This window comes from Anomaloglossus baeobatrachus, chromosome 3, assembly GCF_048569485.1.
Source record: "Anomaloglossus baeobatrachus isolate aAnoBae1 chromosome 3, aAnoBae1.hap1, whole genome shotgun sequence".
Classification (NCBI taxonomy): Eukaryota; Metazoa; Chordata; class Amphibia; order Anura; family Aromobatidae; genus Anomaloglossus; species Anomaloglossus baeobatrachus.
Window position 1 is genome coordinate 228,136,471 of NC_134355.1, and position 18,846 is coordinate 228,155,316.

Here is an 18,846-nt window from a genome sequence, read left to right on the forward strand (position 1 = left end):
AAGGACGAAGCCAGTTTTGTACTTAATGACCAGGCCATTTTTTGCAATTCTGACCAGTGTCACTTTATGAGGTCATAACTCTGGAACGCTTCAACGGATCCCGGTGATTCTGACATTGTTTTTTCGTGACATATTGTACTTCATGATAGTTATAAATTTAGAACGATATTTTTTGCTTTTATTTGTGAAAAAATCGGAAATTTGATGAAAATTTTGAAAATTTTGCAATTTTCAAACTTTTAATTTTTATGCCCTTAACCCAGAGAGTTATGTCACACAAAACAGTTAATAAATAACATTTCCCACATGTCTACTTTACATTAGCGCAATTTCTGAAACAAAATGTTTTGGGGTTAGGAAGTTAGAAGGGGTCAAAGTTCATCAGCAATTTCCCATTTTTTCAACAAAATTCACAAAACCATTTTTTTAGGGACCACATCACATTTGAAGTGACTTTGAGAGGCCTAAGTGACAGAAAATACCTAAAAGTGACACCATTCTCAAAACAGCACGCCTCAAAGTACTCAAAACCACATCCAAGAAGTTTATTAACCCTTCAGGTGCTTCACAGGAACTAAAGCAAAGTGGAATGAAAAAAAGCAAAAAATAAAATTTTACCTAAAATGTTGCTCTACCCCAAATTTGTTCACTTTTAGAAGAAATAACACAACAAAATGAACCCCAAAACTTGTTACCCACTTTCTTATGAACGCGCCGATACCCCACATGTGGTCAGAAACCTTTGTTTGGACAAATGGGAGGGCTCGGAACAGAAGGAGCAATATTTGAATTTTGGAAAGCAAATTTGGCTGAAATAGATTGCGGGCACCATGTTGCATTTACATGTCCGCCAAGGTACCTAAACAGCAGAAACCCCTTACAAGTGACACCATTTTGGAAACTAGACCCCTTAAGGCTTCTATCTAGGGGTATAGTGAGCATTTTGGATCCACAGGTACTTCACAGATTTTGATAACGTTACGTTGTCACATTGAAAATTTTCATTTTTTTCTCAAAAATGTTGCTTTAGCATCAATTTTTTCACTTTTTCAAGAGGTAATTCCAAAAATGTGACCCCAATGTTTGTTACCCACTTTTTTATGAGCGCGGTGATACCTCACTTGTGGTCTGAAACCTTTGTTTGGAGAAATGGGAGGGCTTGGAACGGAAGGAGCAATATTTGAATTTTGGAAAGGAAATTTGGCTGAAAAAGATTGCGGGCACCATGTCACATTTGGAGGACCCCTAAGGTACGTAAACAGCAAAAAAACACCACAAGTGACCCCATATTGGAAACTAGGCCCCTCAAGGAATTTATCTTGATGTTTGGTGAGTACCCTGAACCCCCAGGTGCTTTACAGAAGTTTATAACGTTGAGCCATGAAAATAAAAAAATAAAATTTTACCACAAAATTGTTACTTCAACCAGGTAGCTTTTTTTTTCACAAGGGTAACAGGAAAAAAATCACCATGAAATTTATTGCGCAATTTCTCCTGAGTTTGTTGATATCTTGTATGTGGTGGAAATCAACTGTTTGGGCACACTACAGGGCTCAGAAGAGAAGGAGTGCAATTTGACTGCAAAATTGGCTGGAATCAATAGCGGACGCCATGTTGCATTAGGAGAACCCCTGAGGTGCCTAAGCAGTGGAGGTCCCCCACAAGTGACCCCATTCTGGAAATAAGACCCCTCAAGGCTTTAATCTAGGTGTATATTGAGCATTTTGAATCCACGAATACTTCACAGAATTTGATAAGCTTAGGTTGCCATATTGAAATTTTCATTTTTTTCACAAAAATGTTGATTTAGCGACACATTTTTCACTTTTTCAAGAGGCAACAACAAAACGTGTACCCCACAGGTTGTTATCTAATTTCTTGTGAGCGCAGGGATACCACACATGTGGCCAAAAACCTTTGTTTGGATAAATGGGAGGGCTTGGAATGGAAGGAGCACCATTTGAATTTTGGAAAAGTTGAAGTAAATTGCGCGCACCATGTCACATTAGCAGGGCCCCTTGGGCACCTATACATCAGAAACCCCCCACAAGTGACCTCATTTTGGAAACTGGACCCCTCAAGGATTTTATTCAAGAGTATAGTAAACATTTTGAATCCACAGGTACTTCACAAAACTGTTGCTGTATCAAAAAATTTCTCACTGTTAAGGGGGCTTTACACGCTGCGACATCGCTAATGCGGAGTCGTTAGGGTCACGGAATTGGTGACGCACATCCGGCCGCATTAGCGATGTTGCTGCGTGTGACACCGATGAGCGATTTTGCATCGTTGCAAAAACGTGCAAAATCGCTCATCGGTGACATGGGGGTCCATTCTCGATTATCGTTACTGCAGCAGTAACGATGTAGTTCGTCGCTCCTGCGGCAGCACACATCGCTATGTGTGACGCCGCAGGAACGAGGAAGCTCCCCTTACCTGCCTTTCATGTGACACTAAAGGATGCCTAGCCTTGTATTTAGCCCAAAAAAAAAAAAAGAATTAAAATAAATGACGTGGGGTCCCCCCTATTTTTGATAGCCAGCTAGGGTAAAGCAGACAGCTGTAGCCTGCAAACCACAGCTGACAGCTTCATCTTGTCTGGTGATCAATTTGGAGGGCTCCCCAAGCTGTTTTTTTTTTTTAATTATTTATAAATAAATAATTAAAAAAAAAAAACAAACGTGGGGTCCCCCCAAATTAGATCACCAGCCAAGGTGAAGCTGACAGCTGGGGTCTGGTATTCTCAGGATGGGAAGAGCCACGGTTATTGGACTCTTCCCAGCCTAAAAATAGCAGGCCGCAGCCGCCCCAGAAGTGGCGCATCCATTAGATGCGCCAATTCTGGCGCTTCGCCCCAGCTCATCCCGCGCCCTGGTGCGTTGGCTAACGGGGTAATGAATGGGGTTGATACCAGGTGTGTAATGTCACCTGGCATCAAGCCCAGCAATTAGTTATGTCACGGCGTCTATCAGATACCCGACATAACTAATTGACAGTAATAAAAAAAAAAATTGACAACAAAAAAAAATTTATTTGAAAAAACACTCCCCCAAACATTCCCTGATTGACCAATTTATTGAAAAGAAAAAAAAAAATCCACAATAATCCATTTGGATGTCCCACGTCGCCTCTGGACCTTCTAGAATATGGGGGACACGTTCAGGGAACGTATCCCCCATTTTCTAGGAGGGCAGACCCTCCATTTGAGGAGAGTGGGTGCAAAGAATCTGCACCCACTCTCCCCGGGTCACAGCTGCAGACTCTGTGCAGCTGCAGTGTGCGAGCAGCCAGCACAGCTCTCTGAACACAGGAAGCTGACAGCTGCGCTCTGCTCATGTGACCGGAGTCTGCAGAGAAGGAGCCGGAGGAGGGGGCCGCGGGGGATCAGGGCTCCGACAGGTATGTATGACACCGGGGGACACCGGGGGACACCAGGGGGGGGTAGGGGGGGACCCGGCGGGGCCTAGGGAGCAGGTTTCTGTCGTATGTGTTATGGCACATACGACAGAAACCATAGGAACAGTGTAAATGCGGCCGGCGCGCTGCTGTGATCGCCGGTGCGCGCGGCCATCTTGGATTTTCGGGAGGGGGTTGGGGGTCGGGGGGGGCACTTTGGGGACACCGGGGGACCGGAGGGAACCGGGAAAAAGATTTATCTCCCATCTGGCATGTTTGATCATGCCAGATGGGAGATAAATCATTTTTTACCGGCGCGGTCATTTACTATAACTTGATGATCGGTATACGGTGTATACCGGTCATCAGGTGAGCGGGGACCGGAAAAACCGGCCCGAATCATGATCTCCAGGGTCTCAGCTACCCCCGGCAGCTGAGACCCCGGAAATTTTCTGACTCTGGGGGGCGCTAGACCCTTTTTTCCGACCGCCGTTAAAAAGCGGCGGATCGGAAAAAGTACCCTTATTTACCGCCGTTAAAAGGCGTATCGGCGGTCGTAAAGGGGTTAAGGTGAATCAGATATTATTGACACCTATAATAACTATAGCTGCAACATTGCATTGCAAATGGTGGAAGATTGAATTATTACAAGTGCATCATCTTATGGCTGCTAAATATGAATGACCTAGTATAAGATAAATATGAACTTACCTGGCAAATACACAAGACCATGGTCACCAAAGTAAATCTAAGGAAAGAATACCTACAGGAAAGAATAGGGGAAAAAGGAAATTCAAAACTGTCTCCTTTTTATTTCATTCTACTTTTGTGTAATACATTCTTTTCCCTTTCCATTGCTAACTCATTAAATGTTAGTTATAATACGTATATCAAGCATTGTCAGACTACACAGCGCTTGTTTGCTGTCTGTTACTAAAATGAGCAATAATTCACAATCAAAAAATTCCTACTACTACTGGTGTGCACCACAGTGCCCAGCAATGAATGGAATTGAAAATCCTTCTTATAAATTTACAAAGCATGTGTTAAAGGTCAGAATTAAAAGAAAGGAACAGCATAACCACTTCCCTCATAGATGTACTTTCTTCAGAAAAACTGCCTCAACGTGTTTCTCCTGTGTTCCAGATTCATCAGGAAGCCTGGCGGGGGAAGATGTCCTAAGCAGTGTCCTTTCTTTTCATTCTGACCTTTAACTCATGCTTTGTAAATCTATAAGAAGGATTTTAAATTCCATTCATTGATGGGCACTGTGGTGCACACCAGTAGCCTTAGTGGTTTGGATTTGTTTTTTATGCTCAGCATATTATGTGGCTAGTTGATACAATTTTTTGAGATTATCAGTGTCTGAGTCAGGTAATTGTACCTTTTGGTCAGCATTATTTATTTACCTATTTTTTGTGTTGGATATCATTTGTGTTGGTTGGACTTATTTTAGGGACTCCATAGGGTCTCCGAGGGTGAGTCTTCGGTGAGCGAGGGCACCATTTGCGTTTTATTTAGGGCGCCGACCTCCGCAGCAAGGCAGGGTGAAACTTTAGGGGCAACATCAGGGCCTTTCAGGTATATTATACATCTTTAACTTTTTTCTCCTGCAGTTACCCTCTAGTCCACCCTCTTTTTATGGTGTGTGTTTTAATGATCATGATTAAAAATTATAATTTTAAAGGGATTTTTTGATTGTGAATTGGTTTTTTGGATCTCTTCTTCATCTGATATTGATAAGAATGAGCAGTAGAAACAAATAACAGAATCATTTTTAATCATTTCTTGGCACACATTGATCACAGGTACAGAACAATGAACCCCAGAGAGAAATCCTCCAACTAAATATTAATAACGTAATATACATTATGTATATCACAAACGTGAGTACACCCCTCACATTTTTGGAAATATTTTATTATTATCTTTCCATGGGACAACACTGAAGATGCAACACATTAATACAATGTAAAATAGTGTACAGCTTGTATAACAGTGTAAATTGTGTGCCCTCTAAATAACTCAACACAGTCATTAATGTCTAAACCACTGGCAACAAAAGTGAGTATACCTCTAAGTGAAAATGGCCATATTGTTCTCAAAATGTCAATAATTTGTGTGGCCACAATTATTTTCAAGCACTGCCTTAACTCTCTTACGCATGGAGTTCACTAGAGTTTCACAGGACCCACTAGAATCCTCTTCCACTCCTCCATGATGACATCACAGAGCTGGTGGATGTGCGAGCCCTTCATGTCCTCCACCCTCAGTTTCAGTATGCCCCACAGATGCTCAATAGAGTTTGGATCTGTATTCATGTTAGGCCAGTCCAGCATCTCTACTCTGTTTCTGTAGCTAAACAGTGGACTCTTGGAGGTGTTTGGGGGTCGTCATTGTGTTGGAATACTGCCCTAGGACCCAATTTCCAAAGGGAGGGGATCATGTGCCGCTTCAGTATATCCCAATACATGTTGGCGTTCATGGTTCCCGCAATGAATGATAGTTCCCCACAGCCAGATGCACTCATGCAACCCCACACCATAAGACTCCCACCACCATGCTTGACTGTAGGCAAGAGACAATTGTCTTTGAACTCCTGACGTGGTTGCTCACACACGTTTGACACTACCTGAACCAAATAAGTTTATATTTGTCTCATCATGCCATAGGACATGGTTCCAGTAATCCATGTCCTTAGTCTGCTTCTCCTTATCAAACTGTTTGCGGGCTTTCCTGTGCATCATCTTTAGAAGAGGCTGCCTTCTGAGATGATGACCATGAACATAAATTTGCTGCAGTGTGTAGAGACACGGGCGTCAGTGGGTGCTCTCGTCGGCTGGCCCGGTCACCTTTAGAAAGACAGCATGTCCCAGGGCTCATCCCAACTGAACGCCCGACCTCCTTAACCATGGGCGGAACACTACTCCGACAATACAGGGTGAGGGAATCACAATATTAAGACTTTATTGGATCCCCAAACAATTAACGGCACATAGCTCATAATTAGTAAAACCACAAAATGTAACCGGCAACAGTTTCTCACCCTTCCGCTGGCTCACCAGGGATTAGAATGTCCGTGCCACAGAGCTTCCAGGGGTACTTACTCCAAACCAGCAGCACCCCGCTTTCGGCGGGCACCCACAGAGAATGGAATAACGCCAAATTTAGGAAGCTGGCTGAGGACCGCAAAACCTGTAGTCAGGTGACTGGAAGTTGGATTTTTTCCTTAGGTAGTCTTTGATAGCTCAGCCGAATCCTTGCATTCAATGCTGAAGTCCATATAGTATTATAATCCAGGTTCGGTTATGGCTTGCCAATCGGATCCGCAGATCCTAGATTGGTAGCATGTAGCAAGAGTCTACCCGGGCAATGGACAGTCCTCCTTCTTTTACCCCTGAGCTCTCCATTCAGACCATTGGGGTCTTCACAATTGCTGGATAAGACTGGGCTCTTTTTGGCTAGATTTCAAGCCGTATACAAAATATTTCTAGTATAATGGTCTCTGGCAGAGACGAGGGAGACACAGCTAAGTTACATCACATCTAGCAATACACATAGTGATACAATGGGAGGTTCGCATAATTGATTTGTCTGGGTATCTGACCTTCACTGGCCAAGGCAATTACATTAGTCAACAAGAACTGTAACAACTAGACTCCTAAAGGCCACTTCACACTAAGCAACATCGCTAGCAACATCGCTGCTAAGGAACGACTTTTGTGACGTAGCAGCGATGTTGCTAGTGATGTCGCTGTGTGTGACATCCAGCAACAACCTGGCCCCTGCTGTGAGGTCGCTGGTTGTTGCTGCATGTCCTGGACCATTTTTTTAGTTGTTGCTCTCCCGCTGTGAAGCACACATCGCTGTGTGTGACAGCGAGAGAGCAACAACTGAATGTGCAGGAAGCCAGCTTCTGCGGACGCTGGTAACCACGGAAAACATCGGGTAACCAAGAAGCCCTTACCTTGGTTACATGATATTTACCTTCGTTACCAGCGTCCGCCGCTCTCACGCTGTCAGTGCCGGCTCCCTGCTCTCTGCACACATAGCCAGACTATACATCGGGTAATTAACCCGATGTGTACTGTGGCTAGGAGTTCCACAGGTTTCCTATTTTGCCATGGCTTGATTAGATTTGCATTGTATACCTGGTAGGGCTTCCTTCTCCCTTGGTTGGTGGATTTTATAATTAACTTTGCCCAATTTTTCAACCACTTCATAGGGGCCTTGCCACTTGGCCAGTACCTGATCTTTCAGGCTGATCTTCAGTACCCTTACTGACCGATTGTACACCCTTGACTGGGTCTCCTGAACCTGAAGGAGGTGCCCTTTCACCATGGGCATTATTTTCATAATTCTTTCTTGCATTTAGGCCACGTGTTCAATTGTAGGGCATAGCCTTTGTTTCCAAGGTCTTTCTTGCTGTATCCAGGAGTTGACAAGGGTTGTCAGCTATGCAAGAGCTCAAATGAGGGAAAACCCCTTAGAGACCTGTGGGACTTCTCTGTTGGAGAATAACAGGTACGGTAGTAGACAGTCTGTCTCGGCCGTCCTTATCCACAACCTTCTTTAGCAACGGCGTCAATGTTTTATTAAACTGTTTCACAAGTCCATCCATCTGCGGGTGGTAAACCGAAGTCCTAAGTTATGTGATCTGCAGGGCTTTGCATAATTCCTTTATGATCTTACACATAAATAGGGTTAATGATGACCTCTGGCAGACTTGACCAGGGGTTCTACTAAATCCATCGCTATGCGATTAAACTGGACATCAATAATGGGTAAGGGCACTTAGAGGCTACGGAAGTGAGCAACGTGGGTGCTAAGCTGGCAGGTGGGACAGGACCTACACTAATTTAAAATCTCTCGATGACAGCCGGGCCAGTATAACCTATCATGGATCCATTCCTGCGTTTGGTCTCTCCACAGATGGCCACCTAAGACATGAGTATAGGTTCTAATACCTCATCTCTCTGCTGACTGATACAATATAATTCACCATTTACAGCAAAATATCGATACTTGGTGTTGACCCCCAGCTCTTGAGCAACGCCGTTTAAAAGCAACCTATCACCAGATTTGTTGCCTAGAAGTTGTGATCACTACCTGTAAGCTCTTATATACAGCATTCTAGAATACTGTATATAACTGCCCAAGTCGCTTTGTATAACCTAAAAAAGAACTTTTATTATACTCACTTGCAAGGCGGTCCAGTCCGATAGCAGGCCCCGGACCGAGACTAGCAATGCCTATCTTTTGTTATCGTCTTCCTCTTTCTCGGCTTTGTGTAGATGACTCATCCTGCATCATGCACACAGTGTTCTCCTTTGTGCTCTTGTGCACACACACTTTCTGCTTTCTGCTCTGCTGCAGGCAGAGCAAAGTACTGTAATGTGCAGGCATGGGGGAACATCAAATAACGCCAGTGCATACGCACTACAATACTTTGATCTGCCCTCAGCAGGGCAGAGAGAAGTGCATGTGTACAGGAGCGCAATGGAGGACACTGGATGATGTAGGATTTTTCATCCACACGTAGCAGGAAAGGAGGACAGCAATTGCAAGAAGATAGGAGGTGCTGTACCGAGACCAGCTGCGGCCATCGGACCCGAACACCCTGCAGGTGAGTATAATAAAAGCTCTTTTTTACGCTCTACAGAGCGGCTTGGGGACTTGTATACAGTATTTTAGAATGCTGTATATAAGAGCTTACTGGTGGTGGCCACAGCTTATAAGGGACAAATCTGGTTAGAGGTTCCCTTTTAAAACGGTTACATTTACAAATGCCCCTTAACCCCATAATGACGGCCTAACGTCTCAAGACGTCGGAAAAACAGGGTACTTGTTCTGTACCGACGCTTTGAGACGTCATGCCAAAAAAAGCCTGCAGCACCCCCCAGCGACGGAAAATGTCCGGGGTTTCAGCTACCGGGGGTAGCTGAGACCCTGGAGATCATGATTCAGGCCATTTTTTCCGGTCCCCGCTCACGTGATCACCGGTATACACCGTATACCGATGATCACGTTATAGTAAATGACAGCAACGGTAAAAAATGATTTATCTCCCATCTGGCATGATCAAACATGCCAAATGAGAGAGAAATCTCCTCCCCAGTCCCACGGTGTCGCCAAAGTGCCCCCCGACCCCTCACCCCCTCCATAATCCAAGATGGCGACGCGCACACCGGCGCGCACAGCAGCGCACCGCCCGCATTCATCTTCCTCCTCTGATTTCTGTTGCATATGCCAATACACATGCGACAGAAAAGTGCTCCCCAGGCCTTGCCATGTCATCCCCTATTCCCCCACGGTGTCTCCCGGTATTCCCCCGTACCTGTTGCAGCTCTGATCGCCCGCGGCCCCCTCCTCCTTCACAGCAGACGCTGGTCACATGTGCAGAGCAGCTGATAGCTCAGCTTCCTGCTTTGCTTTCAGAGACACTGGCTGCTGCTCGCACTCTGCTGCTGTGACCCGGGGAGGGTTGTGCAGATTCTTTGCACCCACACTCCTCACATGGAGGGTCTGCCCTCCCAGAAAATGGGGGACACGTTCCCTGAGCGTGCCCCCCATATTCTAGAAGGTCCAGAGTCGTCGTGGGACATCCAAAATGGATTACAGCAGACCCAATTTTTTTTTTTCTCTTTTCAATAAATTGGTGAAAGAGGGAATGTTTTGGTGAGTGTTTTTTCAAATAATTTTTTTTTTGTTGTAATTTTTTTTTTTATTACTGTCAATTAGTTATGTCTGGTATCTGATAGATGCCATGACATAACTAACTTCTGGGCTTGATGCCAGGTAACAACCCCATTTATTACCCCGTTTGCCACCGCACCAGGGCAACGGGATGAGTTGGGGCGAAGCGCCAGGATTGGCATATCTAATAGATGCGCCACTTCTGGGGCGCCTACGGCCTGCTATTTTGAGGCTGGGAAGAGTCCAATAACCATGGCTCTTTCCACCCTGAGAATACCAGACCCAGCTGTCAACTTCACCTTGGCTGGTGATCTAATAAATCGTTTGGTTTTTTTTGAGTTTTTTTAAAAAAACAGCTTGGGGAGCCCTCCAAATTGATCACCAGCCAAGATGAAGCTGTCAGCTGTGGATTGCACGCTACAGCTGTCTGCTTTACCCTAGCTGGCTATCAAAAAAAGGGGGGACCCCACATCGTTTATGTTAATTATTTTTTGGGGGGGGGGCCAAATACAAGGCTAGGCACCCTTTAGTGCCACATGAAAGGCACTAAAGGGCGCCAGCTTAGAATATGCAGGGGCGGTGGGATGTTATACAGTGTCTACAAGTAGTATTCAACCCCCTGCAGATTTAGCAGGTTTGATAAGATGCAAATAAGTTAGAGCCTGCAAACTTCAAACAAGAGCAGGATTTGTGAACAGATGCATAAATCTTACAAACCAACAAGTTATGTTGCTCAGTTAAATTTTAATAAATTTTCAACATAAAAGTGTGGGTCAATTATTATTCAACCCCTAGGTTTAATATTTTGTGGAATAACCCTTGTTTGCAATTACAGCTAATAATCGTCTTTTATAAGACCTGATCAGGCCGGCACAGGTCTCTGGAGTTATCTTGGCCCACTCCTCCATGCAGATCTTCTCCAAGTTATCTAGGTTCTTTGGGTGTCTCATGTGGACTTTAATCTTGAGCTCCTTCCACAAGTTTTCAATTGGGTTAAGGTCAGGAGACTGACTAGGCCACTGCAACACCTTGATTTTTTCCCTCTTGAACCAGGCCTTGGTTTTCTTGGCTGTGTGCTTTGGGTCGTTGTCTTGTTGGAAGATGAAATGACGACCCATCTTAAGATCCTTGATGGAGGAGCAGAGGTTCTTGGCCAAACTCTCCAGGTAGGCCGTGCTATCCATCTTCCCATGGATGCGGACCAGATGGCCATGCCCCTTGGCTGAGAAACAGCCCCACAGCATGATGCTGCCACCACCATGCTTGACTGTAGGGATGGTATTCTTGGGGTCGTATGCAGTGCCATCCAGTCTCCAAACGTCACGTGTGTGTGGTTGGCACCAAAGATCTCGATCTTGGTCTCATCAGACCAGAGAACCTTGAACCAGTCTGTCTCAGAGTCCTCCAAGTGATCATGAGCAAACTGTAGACGAGCCTTGACATGACGCTTTGAAAGTAAAGGTACCTTACGGGCTCATCTGGAACGGAGACCATTGCGGTGGAGTACGTTACTTATGGTATTGACTGAAACCAATGTCCCCACTGCCATGAGATCTTCCCGGAGCTCCTTCCTTGTTGTCCTTGGGTTAGCCTTGACTCTTCGGACAAGCCTGGCCTCGGCACGGGTGGAAACTTTCAAAGGCTGTCCAGGCCGTGGAAGGCTAACAGTAGTTCCATAAGCCTTCCACTTCCGGATGATGCTCCCAACAGTGGAGACAGGTAGGCCCAACTCCTTGGAAAGGGTTTTGTACCCATTGCCAGCCTTGTGACCCTCCACGATCTTGTCTCTGATGGCCTTGGAATGCTCCTTTGTCTTTCCCATGTTGACCAAGTATTATGGGTGCTGTTCACAAGTTTGGGGAGGGTCTTAATTAGTCAGAAAAGGCTGGAAAAATAGATAATTAATCCAAACATGTGAAGCTCATTGTTCTTTGTGCCTGAAATACTGCTTAATACTTTAGGGGAACCAAACAGAATTCTGGTGGATTGAGGGGTTGAATAATAAATGACCCTCTGAATAAACTTTTCACAATTTAAAAAAAAAAAAAAAAAAAAGAAATAACATTCTTTTTTGCTGCAGTGCATTTCACACTTCCAGGCTGATCTGCAGTCCAAATGTCCCAATGCCAAGTTAATTCCGAATGTGTAAACCTGCTAAATCTGTAGGGGGTTGAATACTACTTGTAGGCACTGTATATACGGTATATGTTTGACATCTATCCATTCATCCATTGTAGCATTTTAGGCTGTGCGCCCACGATCAGGGTTTGCAGCATTTTGGGCGTGGAGTGTTTTCCCTGCGTCCATAGCGCTGCGTTGTGCAGTAGAAGCACAGTAGAAGGTATATTTTCTCAAAAATGTTGCTTTAGCATCAATTTTCTCACTTTTTCAAGCGGTAATTCCAAAAATTTGACCTCAACATTTGTTACCCACTTTTTTATGAGGGCGGTGACATGGTCTGAAACCTTTGTTTGGACAAATGGGAGGGCTTGGAACGGAAGGAGCAATATTTGAGTTTTGGAAAGGAAATTTGGCTGAAAAAGATTGCAGGCACCATGTCGCATTTGGAGGTCCCCTAAGGTACCTAAGCAGCAGAAACACCCCACAAGTGAACCCATTTTGGAAACTATGCCCCTCAAGGAATCTATCTAGATGTTTGGTGAGTACCCTGAACCCCAGGTGCTTCACAGAATTTATAACGTTGAGCCATGAAAATAAAACAATAAACGTTTTCCACAAAATTGTTACTTCAACCAGGTAGCTTTTTTTTTTTTTTACAAGAGTAAAAGGAAAAAATTCAATATAAAATTTATTGTGCAATTTCTCCTGAGTTTGGCGATACCTTTATATGTGGTGGAAATCAACTGTTTGGGCGCATGGCAGGGCTCGGAAGGGAAGGAGTGCCATTTGACTGCAAAATTGGCTGGAATCAATAGCGGACGCCAGGTTGCATTTGGAGAGCCCCTGAGGTGCCTATACAGTGAAGCTCCCCAACATGTGGCCCTATTTTGGAAAATAGACCCCTCAAGGAATTTATCTAGATGTTTGGTGAGTACCTTGAACCCTCAGGTGCTTCACAGAAGTTAATAATGTTGAGCTGTGAAAATAAAAAAATACATTTTTACCACAAAATTGTTACTTCAACCAGGTAGCTTTTTTTTTTTTTACAAGAGTAAAAGGAAAAAATTCAATATAAAATTTATTGTGCAATTTCTCCTGAGTATGCTGATACCTTATGTGTGGTGGATAGGCCATCAATGTGAAAGTAGTGGACAACCCCTTTAATAAATCAGATAAACAGGTAGCAATAATTTTGCAAGATCATATGGAAATACCGGTGTGCCTAAGTGTGGATCCCGGTCCGATGGGTGTCTCTTCTCTCATTCCGGCGCTTCCTCCATCTTGTGGGATCACAGTCGTCCTGCCCAGCCCCATTTGCATGGCGCGTCTTGCGCCATTCACATAGAGGCCTCCATTGCACTCATGCGCATGTGCACTCACTTTGATTTGCCGTGCTGGGGGGCAGTTCAAAGTACTGTAGTTCACATGCGCAGATTGTCGTTGACCTTTTATCACCCCTGCGCATTACAGTACTTTGATCTGCCTCTCTGTGAATAATGCAGGGTGCGTCACACGGGGCTGGGCAGGAGGACGGACATCGCACAAGATGGAGGTGGCGCCGGATTGGGAGCAGCAACACCAATCGGGGCGGACCACTCCCTAGGTAAGTATTATGAAGGTGTTTTTTTACGTTCTGCAGAGCGGCCTAGGCTCTTATATACAGTATTCTAGGATACTGTGTATTAGAGCTCACTGGTGGTGGCCGCAGTTCATAAGGGAAAAACCTGGTGACCGGTGACCTGGTGACCGAAGGAAAACAAGGAATTTAGAATGTATAATTCTGAAGGATCAGTTCTAGCCTTTTAAAAACTACAGAGAGCTCAACAGAAACAATTGTCTAAAGATACAAAATATGTTTGTAAGTAATAATAAAATCTGAGCTAAATAATGAACACGTAGCCAAGGAAGACACCACAAATATCAAGAGATTCTTTGAAAATAGAAATACAGAAAAATAAAAATCTGTTCAGGTAGGTCCCCTAAATAAAGGTTAATGGATGGTTGGTTAACGATGATCAAGAAAATGCAGATTTACTAAACATATTATTTTAGCTTTGTGTAAATCCAAGAAACTAGAGTGTGGTGAGGTTGATCCCAGCATTCTTAAGACTTCAGCAAGGTCTTGAGCCTTGATGGACTGCATCCAAGAGCTCTTAGAGGATTTGAAGGTTAAAAAAAAGATCAAAAAACTATTTGGATGTCCCCGTATTGAGTCTAAATCCCCTTTATCCTTTTTTTTTTTTTTTTCAGCCCTCTGCAGCCATTTTTATTGTCTGTTAATGTTTGCATTCTGAACAACCTGTCAGCTGTACCAGGGTACCTTGTGTACCCACTCACCATGCTCACCGCTTGGCTTCTCCTTGTTTCAGGCATTTCTGCTGAGTTACCTGTTGCAGTAATCCTCTGCACTGCTGTTTCTGCTATAAAAGTCCATTTGGCCTTAGGGGGACGTGGCCAGGTTATGTAAAAATTTAATATTGCTTTGTCCTGAAAAGATTAGGTTCCCTTATTTATTCTGTTCAAACAGGACCTATTTTAGGCAGCACCTCCCATTACTCCTTGCCAGAGCGTTGATTTCTATTTAGTCATCTGCTAGTCCTGTTCACATATATACTTGTGTTGATTCTCTTATGGTTTACTCTGCCTGTTTATCCATCCTGTGTGATCTCCAGACCACGTCATTGTACTCTGATCCTGTACTGTCTCTGACCCTCTGGTCAGCTACTGCAGACTCTGAAATTACCATGAAGTAGCACCTGGCAACTACCTGCAGCCCAGCCTATCCTCACCACCAGAGGCTCTAGTGAAAACCAGGTAGTCCATTAGTTATGCCTCTCAGGGTAAGCCCGGCTTGTCCAAATCAACCAGTGTGACAACAGCTCTTCCTCTGTGCCTCTAGACTACATTTCCGATGTGGCAAAGATAAATCTGTCCCAAAGCTCACTCACTCTCACTGTGTCTGCCTTCTTTACCTGTAACGCACCATCCTACCCAATTTACTTACAGCGTTCCATCCGAACATTCCTATGCAGTCTCAGGATAGATAAATGCTGCACACTTATTGACCCTCACTAACTGGCACAGTGCCGAGTGACTGGCACAAGGCCAATGTGGCACCCATTTTTAAAAAGTGCTTTACATCTGTATTTATATATTTGGATTATATTTTTCATGAAAACTGTTTTGTAATCTGAATTACTATTGTCTGTAACCAATACATAACAAATACCAGTTAAGGCCTGGGTCACACTAGCCCATAGCATCCGATGCGATATGCTGACACTCAGTTCAAACTCTTCTGCAAGCGTGAGCCGAGTGTCATTCTACTGTGCTTCAATTCTCTTGCAGGCGAAAATCGGATCACAGGTGCGGAGAAGAGAGAGACATGATGTCATCCAAGTGCAGATCTGCTCTGCCTCTATGAATAACTGGTCAGAGTGCAATGCGAGATTTTCTCACATTGCACTGCTCCGTATTATATGCCAATGTGAGCGTACCCTGAAAGTCACTTACTGGACAAGTTTAGAAGAAAGCCCTGAATCTGAAAGACTTATCACTAATATACAAACAGTTGGGACACTGATAGTTGGTCGATCTCTTGGAACTGTTTGATCCAAATTCCCTGAGAATGCAACTACTTGCACCTGGTAGGGGCAAGAGTGACACTGTTTAGGTATGACCAAGGAAAGGATATTATAGGTAGTTCAAAGGTTCCTAAAAAAAAATGTATCACCCAGGTATTATAAACCTGCTGATTTCTAATAGTTTGTGGCTATAAACTGGAATTAATATTTCCAGCAGCATGGGATATGTTAATCACGTACAACGTGAGAGTTTAAGGTCTTGCACAGTTGTATATTGCTAGAACACAGTACTATTGTAAGAAATTCCTTTAAAGGTGCTTGGACCTTTTTCCTCTAGTTTATTTCAGATTTACGGATTGCGACCATGTAGAAATTAATCCTTCAGATAATGTCCCTTCATTGGGATATGTATTTAATTTGGGTTCTCTGTCATGTTGTAACAGGTCAGAAAAGTACTGTTGGACACAACTCTCGGGCTGTAAAGGCTTGATCTCTTTACTCAGGCAAAGCACTGGCCAATATTCCATAATTTCTTCTGAAGGGCAACCAAGTCCTAGATAGGAGAGACGTCTAGTTTCCTGCCTAGGCAGAATGTCCACCTGCGCTTACCATTGTGGTTAATGAAGAAGGTGCTCCCTGTCCAGAGGCGAACTTACCTAATACAAATGCATAATTTTTTCACCACACTGCCTCATATACCAAAAAGTACAAAAAACGGCATATAAAAGCAAAGACACACTGTCTGACACAGGTCTCCACCTGTAGCAAGGTTTTGGAGTTTGACAATGGGGAGAATCCCCAAAATGTTGCAAAACTGGTCCAGACTTCTTATTGTCAGACAGTGCCTCTGCTTGTATGCTTCTGCTTTTTATTGGAGCACAGGAAAAAAGGAGTTTAAATCCAGCACTAATAAAATAAACTTCTTGCTTAATTCCATAACGTTAAAAACACAATAGTGAAAAAGATTAAGGCATCTCCGGATTGAAGCATGGCCAAATGACCTGTTTCGAACAACTATATGTTCTTGATCACATTATACATTATGTTGAAGGAAAGTTGTCTCTCCTTCAACATAAAGTTTAATGTAATCAAGAACATATAGTTGATCGAAACGCATCATTTGGCCATGCTTCAATCTGGAGATGCCTTAATCTTTTTCACTATCATGTTGTTTTTTTTCTTTTTCCTTAAAGCATATGTTATTTGATGAGTTGACAAAATAGTTACAGAAATGAAAACATTCTCAGTTAGCTTTTTAACTATTCTTATCCATTTAAAGGCTCTGTGCCCATGTGTGCGTATTGCATGCAGTTACGCTGGGTTCTGCACCGCAGCGTAACTGCATGCGTCCTGCGTCCCCAGCACAATCTATGAAGAGTGTGCATAATTCATGCGCACGTTGCGTTTTAGAATGCAGCGATTTGCATGCTGCCAAATCGCTGCGTTCTAAATAGCAACATGTCACTTCTTTTGTGCGCTTTGGATGCAGCCCTCGCTCTGTCTATGGGAAGGGCTGCATCCAGAGCGCATGAAATCGGCTTTTCAGTACGCAGTATTTCTGCAGCGATTTGCAGCGCACATGTGCTGTTCAAAACGCTGCAGAAATTTCTGCAGGGACAACGCAACGTGGGCACATTGCCTAAATCTTTTTTCTGTTGCAACACTAAACATGTTGGCATTTTCAAGTTATACATCAAAAACAATAAATTAACATAGAAATAACCATAACATAAGGGTTCTTTGTTTTACCGCTATATCCTCAATCTCCCCAACGAGCCATCTAGCTCTCCCCAGCTATACCAGGCTGTATCTTTGAAACGTTGCATTAAATTAGAAAGTTCTCTTTGAGAGTAGTTTTTTTCTATAAATGTTTTCCAATTTTTAAACAAAACTAGACGTGCATTTCTCTTTGCTATCTTCTGCATCTAATTGATCCATCAGTATCAACATTTTCATGGTATCTTGACACTTCCGTAATATCTGGTGCTTGTTTTGTAAGCCAGTGTCATGAAATGCATTTGTTAACCGATAGTATTAACGAATCCACTGCTTTTGGAATGAATAACTGCTCTTCCCTCTCTCTCTATTTGAGGCATGGAATAAACAGAGAATTGAATCTTTTGGAATTTTGATTCCCCAAGTCTATCTGCTTGATTGTATCCACCCAAAGTTTTGCTATCACCGGGCATTCCCATAGGCAATGTATCAGGTTTGCTTTGTGGAGGTGGCATTTGGGGCAGCTACTTAGATAGTGTGCTGGGGAGTTTGTGTACGGAAGGTCAAAGGCATTGTGCGGATGTTACGTCCCGCTCATCTCCGCCCCACCGCTTCTATTGGCCGGCCACTTAGTGACGCCGCAGTGACGCCGAACGCACGTCCCCTTTGAAGGAGGGATTGTTCGGCGGTCACAGCAACGTCACTGCACAGGTATGTGGGTGTGACGCTGCCGTAGCGATAATGTTCGCTACAGCAGCGATCACTCAATATCGCACACACGACGGGGGCTGGTGCTATCGCGCTCGACATCGCTAGCAATTGCTTTACCATCCCTTGAGTATTTTTTCCTGTAGAGCCTCAACTTCAAATTTATTATTCCACTTTCCCCCCACTTCGTTCTCTTTACCTCGATCGCATTCACTATCGTGTTTTTAACGTTCTGGAATAAAGCAAGAAGTTTATTTTATCAGTGCTTGATTCAAACTTTTTTTTTCCTGTGCTTCTACGTGGATACCGGCCACAGGATCAGTGCATTGTTTCTACATACTCCTGTTCGCTACTGTGAAGAGACTTCTATGTAGTGAGCTGATATTTATCTTTTTTCCTTTTTATTGGAGCGTATGGACTGCTTGAACTGTGGCCTTTTCCGCACTGTGGTTATTATTATGATCATTTATTGTATATAGTGATTCAAACTTTAAATGTAAGGATTGAAACATATATTTGATAAAGGAAATTATTGAAACAGACGATGTATTATATGGCGTTTTTTTGTACCATCTTAAAGCATGTTTTCATCAGGCATGAGATATTTCTTAGCTCCTGCTGTGAT

General features: G+C 43.7%; 1 protein-coding gene across 1 annotated transcript in view; it reads left to right on the plus strand.

Moving 5' to 3' along the window:
* Positions 1-18,846, plus strand: part of RNASET2 (ribonuclease T2) — a 422,090-nt gene that overhangs the window by 331,224 nt on the left and 72,020 nt on the right. The window lies entirely within an intron of this gene.